This window comes from Sciurus carolinensis, chromosome 11 (assembly GCF_902686445.1).
Source record: "Sciurus carolinensis chromosome 11, mSciCar1.2, whole genome shotgun sequence".
NCBI lineage: Eukaryota > Metazoa > Chordata > Mammalia > Rodentia > Sciuridae > Sciurus > Sciurus carolinensis.
This window is the reverse complement of record NC_062223.1, coordinates 44,553,784-44,562,970: the sequence shown is the minus strand read 5'-3', so window position 1 is coordinate 44,562,970 and position 9,187 is coordinate 44,553,784. Positions and strand designations below refer to the sequence as shown.

The following is a 9,187-nucleotide window of genomic DNA, read 5'->3' as shown; positions in this document are numbered from 1 at the left end:
CCCTACTGGAAACTTTCAGCCTGATACTATGTTAATCATTTCTTATAATTTATTAGTTGCATGAGAGATTGAAGTAATCTATTTGCAAAATAAAGAACTATGTTTTTGACATAAATGTACTGCCTAAAGTTCTTTCTTGGTTGCCTCTAAAAATGATAAAACTTTTTTTCCCCCCAAGTTGTGACATACAAAAATAACTGTGATGGCCATATATTCTTATTTTCCTAGAATTTACATGTAGAATTTTATTTTATTTTGGTACTAGGGGTGGAATTGAGGGGCACTTTACCATTGATACACATGCCCAGCCCTTTATAATTTTTATTAAGGGACAGGGTCTTGCTAAGTGGTTTAGAACCTCACTCAGTAGCTAAGAACTTGTGATCCTCCTGTCTCAGCCCCCCAAGTCACTGGGATTATAGGCATGGACCATCACACTTGCTCTATATGTAGAATTTTTGAAACAAATAAATAATACCCTACAAAATAGGTATAAAGTTTTGAAATGTAAAATTCTTAACTTTTTCTAAGTTGCAAGGTATTATATTTATAAGCCTGACAAAATTTATCATCTCTTTTCTTTTCCTAAAATTTCATTGTTTTATTTTTATTTTATTTTATTTTTTTATTTTTTATTTTTCTTTCATCTTTAAGGTGTGCACTTTTATTGAACTGGTCTCAAGTCAGTGTACAGGTAAGCCCTGGCTGCCTCCACACCTCAGCCCACTCTCAGGGAGACCAAAAGCCTTTATACATCTCGAGTTGGGGGACAAAAAGGGGGGCCACAATGGCTGACCATTCAAAAAAATAAATAAAAATAAAAAAGTATTAAGGCGAAGATTAAAAAAATTTGCATTACATAATTTACACAAAAGCAATGCTGTCACCTCCCCTGTATGGACTCTGGTGAGGACTGGGCCATCCTCCAGGAGGAGGAGTGGGGCGGCTTTTGGGAGGGCGAGGGACTTCCTGTAACAATGCATCTCACTATATTTGGAATGACTATTAAAAAAAAAAAAGAACAATGTATAATCAAAGTCCTCGGCCATATTGTAGAACTTTGGGGATGCTCGCTCCAACCGACTGCTGTCACCTTCACCGTTCCAGTTTTTAAATCCTGAGTCAAAAGCGCCAAAACAAAAAACAAAAACAAAAAGAAAAAAAGAAAACAAAACAAACAAACAAACAAACAAAACCAAATAAAGCCATGCCAATCTCATCTCGTTTTCTGCGCAAGTTAGGTTTTTGTCAAGAAAGGGTGTAACGCAAAAAAAAAAAAAAAAAAAAGAAAGGGTGTAACGCAGCTAAGTAACAGTCCGCCTAGAAGCATTTACAGTGGACAATGGAGGGGCCAGACTCGTCGTACTCCTGCTTGCTGATCCACATCTGCTGGAAGGTGGACAGTGAGGCCAGGATGGAGCCGCCAATCCACACAGAATACTTGCGCTCAGGGGGAGCAAAGATCTTGATCTTCATTGTGCTGGGTGCCAGGGCCGTGATCTCCTTCTGCATCCTATCAGCAATGCCTGGGTACATGGTGGTGCCACCAGACAGCACTGTGTTGGCATAGAGGTCCTTGCGAATGTCAACGTCACACTTCATGATGGAGTTGAAAGTAGTTTCGTGGATGCCACAGGATTCCAGGCCAAGGAAAGAAGGCTGGAAGAGCGCCTCAGGGCCGCGGAACCACTCATTGCCAATGGTGATTACCTGGCCGTCAGGCAGCTCGTAGCTCTTCTCCAGGGAGGAGCTAGAGGCTGCAGTGGCCATCTCCTACTCGAAGTCCAGGACAACGTAACACAGCTTCTCCTTGATGTCACGCACGATTTCCCGCTCGGCTGTGGTGGTGAAGCTGTAGCCACGCTCAGTCAGGATTTTCATGAGGTAGTCTGTCAGGTCCCGGCCAGCCAGATCCAGACGCTGGATGGCGTGGGGGAGGGCATACCCCTCGTAGATGGGCACTGTGTGGGCGACCCCATCACCGGAGTCCATCACAATGCCGGTGGTACGACCAGAGGCATACAGGGACAGCACAGCCTGGATGGCCACATACATGGCTGGGGTGTTGAAGGTCTCAAACATGATCTGGGTCATCTTCTCACGGTTGGCCTTGGGGTTCAGGGGGGCCTCGGTCAGCAGCACAGGGTGCTCCTCGGGGGCCACATGCAGCTCGTTGTAGAAGGTGTGGTGCCAAATCTTCTCCATGTCGTCCCAGTTGGTGACAATGCCGTGCTCAATGGGGTACTTCAGGGTCAGGATGCCTCTCTTGCTCTGGGCCTCGTCACCCACGTAGGAATCCTTCTGGCCCATGCCTACCATCACGCCTTGGTGCCTCGGGCGCCCCACTCACCCGTGAAGCCGGCCTTGCACATGCCGGAGCCGTTGTCAACAACGAGCGCAGCTATATCATCATCCATGGCGAGCTGGGTGGCGGGTGTGGACCCGCAGCAGCGGAGCAGCGAGGGGACTGTACTCGCAGGGTGGACGAGGTCTCGGCAGTCTCATTGTTTTATTTTTAGAACCTTATTTTTGTCATGAATAAGATGAAGACAGGCCAGGCATGGCAGTAAATGCCTATAACCCTAGTGACCAGGAGGCTGAGGTAGGAGGATTGCAAAGATCTAGGCCAGTCTGAAGAATATAACAAGACTCTGTCTCAAAATTTAAATGTCTAAACAAATAAAAAGGGCTGAGGATGTGGCTCAGTGGTAGAGTGCCCTGAGTTAAATGCCCAGCTCCAGTAGAAAATAAATAAATAAATAAGATAAAGACAAACATTTTAGATATGTAGCAGAAAAAGAAATAAATTTAGACTGGTCATGTTGGTACACAGTTGCCATCCCAGTGACTGGGGAGACTGAGGCAGGAGGAGCACAAGTTCGAAGCCAGCCTCAACAATTTAGTGAAGCTCTCAAGCATCTTAGGGAGACCTGTCTCAAAATAAAAGGGAAAAAGGCTGGGGGATGTAGTTCAGTGGTAAAGTGCTCCTGGGTTCAACCCCCAGTACCAAAAACAAAAACATCCAGAAAATAAGCTTAGGACAACTGCCTCTTAAATCGAGAAAATAATGGTTGAGCTATTCTAGTGCAATCTCTTATTTAGCTGCAAATATATCCTCAAAGAAAAGTAGAATGTGATTTTACATTAAATGACAGCGGCCTTTGAAGAGTTAATTTGAACGACTCAAACCAAATGACCCAAACTTTCACACCAGCTACATGGATTGTAATTTGTATTGAATTATTTTGTACAATGGGGCAGAATTTCAACTTGCTTGCTGTTGAATTGTTTCTATAACCGGGCATCATCTCAGAACCCGATGGGTGAGGCTAAAGAGCACGGGCTCTGTTTCCTCGTCTGGGCCACGTCCCTCAGTCACTTTCTGCTTTGGAGCTGGCTCCGGAGGCATCCAGCGTTCATTTTTCTGTTCCTCACAGCTGTCGCCACCTGCTCAATTTCCTGGAGTTCCTCCTCCACCTCGTCCTACCCAAGACTGGTTCTGGTGTGATCCAGTTTGCTCAACTCCCCCCACCCCTCCCTGCCTGTCACTGAAAATAAGGATGGAGGCTGTTTACACACGGAGGGAACAGAGTATTGAGACCATCTACACACCAGCTGTCTCTGCCATTGTCAGAAACAGATCCTTTGTGGGAGACCCATCCACCCTCATGTGCCTGATTTCCCCTTAGGATCTGTAAAGAATAGAACCGGATGGAGTAGAAAAGGAGGAACGAAGGGGAGGGAGGAGTGGAGGCATAGGGAAAGGCAGTGGGATGAATCAGACCTAATTTTCCTAAGTACGTAGATGAATATATCACAGTGGATCTCACCATCATGTACATCCACAAGACTAATTAGAAAAAAAAAAACTATAAGTAAATAGCAGGAAGATCAATAGAGTATAGGGAAGGCACAGGGGAGGGAAGAGAGGAAGATAAGGGAAAGTACTGAGGACTGAATTAGAAAAATTATATTCCATCCATTTACATTTATGTCAAAATTAATTCTATTGTCCTGTATAACTAAAAAGAACCAATAAAGTGCAAAAAAGGAGAATAAAACTGGCAAGTTCATTTACCTTTTCTCCTAGTATTTGCTCTTTCAGCTAGTACCACTTCCCTTAGAGTGATTGCTCACTGCAACCACAATGATTGCAGCTTGAAACAGAATAACAATTAAATCCTGGGCTGCTGCAACTAGGGGGGCTGTTGAATTGTGTCAAAATGGAGTATGCACTCTTCATTTGGCAACTCTGACCTGCTGTACCCTCATTTAAAATCACCAGCCTGGCCTCTGTGATCATCTGAATTATTTTGTGTGTGGTACTGGGGATTGAACCCTGGGGAACTCTAGCACTGAGCTGTAATGACAGGCCTTTTTATTTTGAGATATATTCTCACCAAGTTGCCCAGGCTAGCCTCGAATTTGCAGGGCCCCTGCCTTAGCCTCCCAAGTAGCTAGGGTCACAGGCATGTGCCACCATGCCTGGCTGGCATTTGAGTTTTCTCCTTTTGCCTTAGACATTGCTTGGCTGAATGCTTATCAAGTCAAGCAAGTTCATGAATTACATGTGCACTATTAAAAGGGCACTACCTAAAGTCAGCAGTAGCCAGTTTGAACCTTGACTTTCCCATGAAGTAGAAGGTGAAGTGTGGCACTCTCTCTAAATGAGCTCTTCTAAGTCTTCTCTTCACACCACTCTACAGACTGCTGGTAACCTTTTGTGGCCAACACATAAACTCTCATGCAGATGAAGATTCCAGATCTCTTTAGTAGACTTTGAATCGTCTCACATATTAGCTCTCCTCCAGTTCCAAATTTGATTGAATTTGTACCTTAGATTTCTGTTTCCTTATTTGGATGTAATTATCAGGACTCTCATTCTGTTCTCTTCCCCTCCACCCCTCTTGGAACTGATCTGGTGACTCCCTGGAACGTTGTCTCTGGAAATTTCCTTTGAACCAACAGGGAAATTAGATTAAGCTCCTTTAAGGATTGAGGTTATGTTGTATCTCACTTATCCACAGTCAGCATGGTGTCCTCTGACTATTGTATGTGCATCATCAAATTTTGTTGTTAATGATTATGGTGTTGAAAATTATGACTTTGGTGACAAATTCTGCTTTAGGATAGCAAAACAAAACCAGGAGCAGTGGTGCACACCTGTAAGAGGTCAGCCTGGGCAATTTAGTGGCACCCTAACTCAGAATTTAAAAACCTGGGGATATAGCTCACTGGTAGAGCACTTGCCTAGCCTGTAGGAGGCCCTGAGTTCAATTCCTAGTACTGCAAAAAAGAAAACACACCAAAGGAAAGGAATTAACAGACACCTGTAGAGTATTTCATCCCCAAACAGCTGAATTCACTTTCTTCTCAGCTGCTCTTGGAAGTGTCACTGAAAGAGCTTATCTTTTAGGTCACAAAGCAGCTCTTAGCAAATGCAAAAAGAATTTATATAATCGCTTGCATCTTATCAGATCATAATGGAATGAAATTAGAAATAAACATAAAAAATCTACAGAAACTACATAAATACATGGAGATTGAACAATACACTGTTGAATGATGAATGGTAGTAGAATAAATTAAGGGAGAAATTAAAAAATTCTTTGAATCAAGCAAGAATAGTGCTATAACATACTAGAACCTCTGAAACATTATGAAGATAGTTCTAAGAGGACAATTTCTTTTTTTCTTTTTTTTTGTGGTGCCAGGAATTGAACCCAGAGCCTTGTGCATGCAAAGCAAGCACTCTACCAACTGAGCTATTCCCCAGCCTCTGAAGAGGAAAGTTTATACTTATGAGTGCCTACAGAAGAAAATCAGAAAGATCCCAAATAGATCAGCTAAGGATGCATCTCAAAGTCCTAGGGAAACAAGAACAAACCAATTACAAAACCAGCAGAAGGAAGGAGATAATTAAGATCAGAACCAAAATAAACAGAGAATAAAAAAGCAATACAAAGTATCCATGAAGAGTTGATTGTTTAAAAAAGATAAACACATATGGTAAACTCAGCCAAACTAACCAAAAGAAAAATAGAGAAGACCCAAATTAATAAAGTTAGAGATGGAAAAAGAGAAATTGCTACAGATATCATAGAAATCCAGAGGATCATCTATTTTGAAACCTTATACTCCAATAATTTGGAAAATCCAAAAGAAATGAATGCATTTCTAAATGCCTATAACCTGGCAAAATTGAATCAAGAGGCTATAGAAAAATCTAAACAGACCGATAACAAGTAATGACGTAGAAGCAGTAAGAAAAAGACTTCCAACAAAGAAAAACCCAGGATCAGAGGGATCAACTGAATTCTATCAGACTTTTAAAGAGAACAAATGCCAATGTTCCTCAAATTATTCCATAAAATGGAAAGGGGTGGAACACTTTCAAATTCATTCTATGAAGCCAGTATCATCCTGATACCAAAATCAGATAAGAACAAATCAAGGAAAGAAAAGTACAGACCAATAGCCCTCATGAACTTAGATGAAAAAATCCTTAACAGAATACTAGCAAATCATATTCAACAATACATTAAAAAGATTCTACATAATGACCAACTTGGCTTCATTTCAGAGATGCAAAGATGGCTTAACATACACAAATTGATAAATGTAATTCATCACATAAATAGAACTGAATGACATGGTTGAGCTTGTCTAGTGTGATATCTTATTTGGCTGCAAATGTATCTTCACAGAGAAGTGGAATATGATTTTAAGTTAAAAGATGGCAGCCTTTCGAGAGTTAATTTGGAAAAGTCAAACCAAATGACCTAACATTTTCACCAGCTACGTGGATTTTCTGCATAAACAGAATCAAGGACAAAAAAAAAAAATCATATGATCATCTCAATAGATGCAGAGAAAGCCTTTGGCAAAATCCAGCACCATTCATGCTAAAAAAAACACTGCAGAAACTCAGGATAGAAGGAACTTACCTCAACATCATAAAAGCTCTATGTGACAAATCCAAAGTCAATATCATGCTGAATGGAGAAAAACTAAGTGTTTCCTGTAAAATCAGGAACAAGACATGGCCATCTACTCTCACCCCTCCTATTCAATATAGTACTAGAAATTCTAGCCAGAGCAATTAGGCAAGAGAAAGAACAAAAGGCACAAAAATAGGAAAGGAAGAGGTCAAATTATCTCTGTTTGCAGATGATATGGGCCTATACTTAGAAGATCCAAAAAAACTCTCCACCAGAGGACTGCTAGAGTTAATAAACAAATTCAGCAAAGAGGCAAGATACAAGATCAACATACAAAAATCAACAGTTTCCTATACACCTGCAATGAACCTACTGAGAAAGAAATCCTATTCGCAATAGCCTAAAAACAACAGAAAAAACTAGGAATAAATCTAACCAAGAAGGTGAAAAGCCTTTATAATGAGTATTATAAAACACTGGAGAAAGAAATTGAAGAAGACACCAGAAGATGGAAAGACCTCCTATGTTCATGAACAGGCAGAATTAATATTGATAAAAATGATCATATTACCAAACAATATACAGATTTAATGCAATTCCTATCAAAATACCAATACACAAACGGTATGACTATTTTGTGTACAACCAGAGAAATGAAAAGTTGTACCCCATGTATGTACAATGAATCAAAAAATAATTAAAATTTTTAAATAAAAAAGAAAAAAAGACCTAGAATAGCTAAAGCAAATCTAAGCCCAAAAAAGCAATGCTCAAGGTGTCACAATTCCTGACTTCAAATTATACTGCAGAGCTATCGTAACAAAACTACATGGCACTGGCACAAAAACAGACAAAATGGAATAAATAGAAGACACAAAGGCAAACTCACACAGATACAGTCATCTGATCCTTGACAAAGGATCTAAAAACAAACATTCAGTGGAGAGAAGATAGCCTTTTTAATAAATGGTGCTGGGAAAACTGGTTATCTATATGTAGAAGAATGAGACTAGATCCCTACCTCCGACCTTGCACAATTTCAACTTGAAATGGATCAAACACCTAAGAATTAGACTAGAAACTTTGCAACTCAAAGAAGAAAATATAGGATCAATACTCCAACACATAGATGCAGGCAACATCTTCCTAAATAGAACTCCTAAAACTCAAGACTAATAAATGGAATAGCATTAATTTAAAAAGCTTCTGCAGAGCAAAGGGAAAAAATTAAGAACGTGAAGACAGAATCTACAGAATGGGGGGAAAAAACCTTTGCTAGTCACTCTTTTGATAGAGGATTAATATCCAGAAATCTATAAAGAACTCTAATACATAAAGAGCTCACCAAAGTCAAATAACCCTATTCATACATGGACAGATGAACTAGACACTTCTCAAAAAAAGAAATTCAAATGGCCAACAAATATAAAATATGTTCAACATCTTTAGGGAAATGCAAATCAAAACTACACTGAGATTTTCTTCTCACTGCAGTTAGAAAGGCAGCCATCAATAATACAAACAATAATAAGCTGGGTGTGGTGTTGCTTACCTGTAATCCCAGTGACTCGAAGTCAGCCTCAGTGAAAGCAAGATACTAAGCAACTCAGTGAGACCCTGTCTCTAAATGCAAAAAATAGGGGTGGGGATGTGGCTGAGTGGTTGAGTGCCCCTGAGTTTAATCCCTGGTACCCCCCTCCCAAAAAAAGAAAAGAATACAAACAATAATAAATGCTGGAGAGGATGTGGGGAAAAGGGGACACCTTTACAATGTTGGTGGGATTGTAAATTAATACAACTACTATGGAAATCAGTTACAGAGTTTCCTCTGAAGACTAGGAATGGAACCACTATATACCCCAACTCTACCTTTCCTTAAATTTATCCTAAAGAATTAAAGTCATCATACTATGACAATACATGCACACCCGTATTTACAACTGCATAATTTATAATAACCAAATTATGGAATCAGCCTACATGTCATTAAAGACAAATAGATTAAGAAAATGTGAGATATATACGTATACATATATATATATAGTTTTATACAGTCATAACGAAGAATGAAATTATATCATTTGTAGGAAAATGGATGAAACTTGAGAGGATTATGTTAAACAGAATAAGCAAAACTCAGAAAGCCAAGGGTCATGTGTTTTCTCTCATACATGGAAACGAGAGGAAAAAGAAAAAAAGTGGGGTGGGGATAAGTGGAGGATCTCATGAAAACTGAAGCGAGATCA

The 9,187-nt window shown here is 40.1% G+C and overlaps 1 pseudogene; it reads right to left on the bottom strand.

Annotated features, from left to right (window-relative positions):
• Positions 1 to 1,285: 1,285 nt before the first annotated feature.
• On the bottom strand, positions 1,286 to 2,420 carry LOC124958561 (actin, cytoplasmic 1-like; annotated as a pseudogene).
• Positions 2,421 to 9,187: the final 6,767 nt, after the last annotated feature.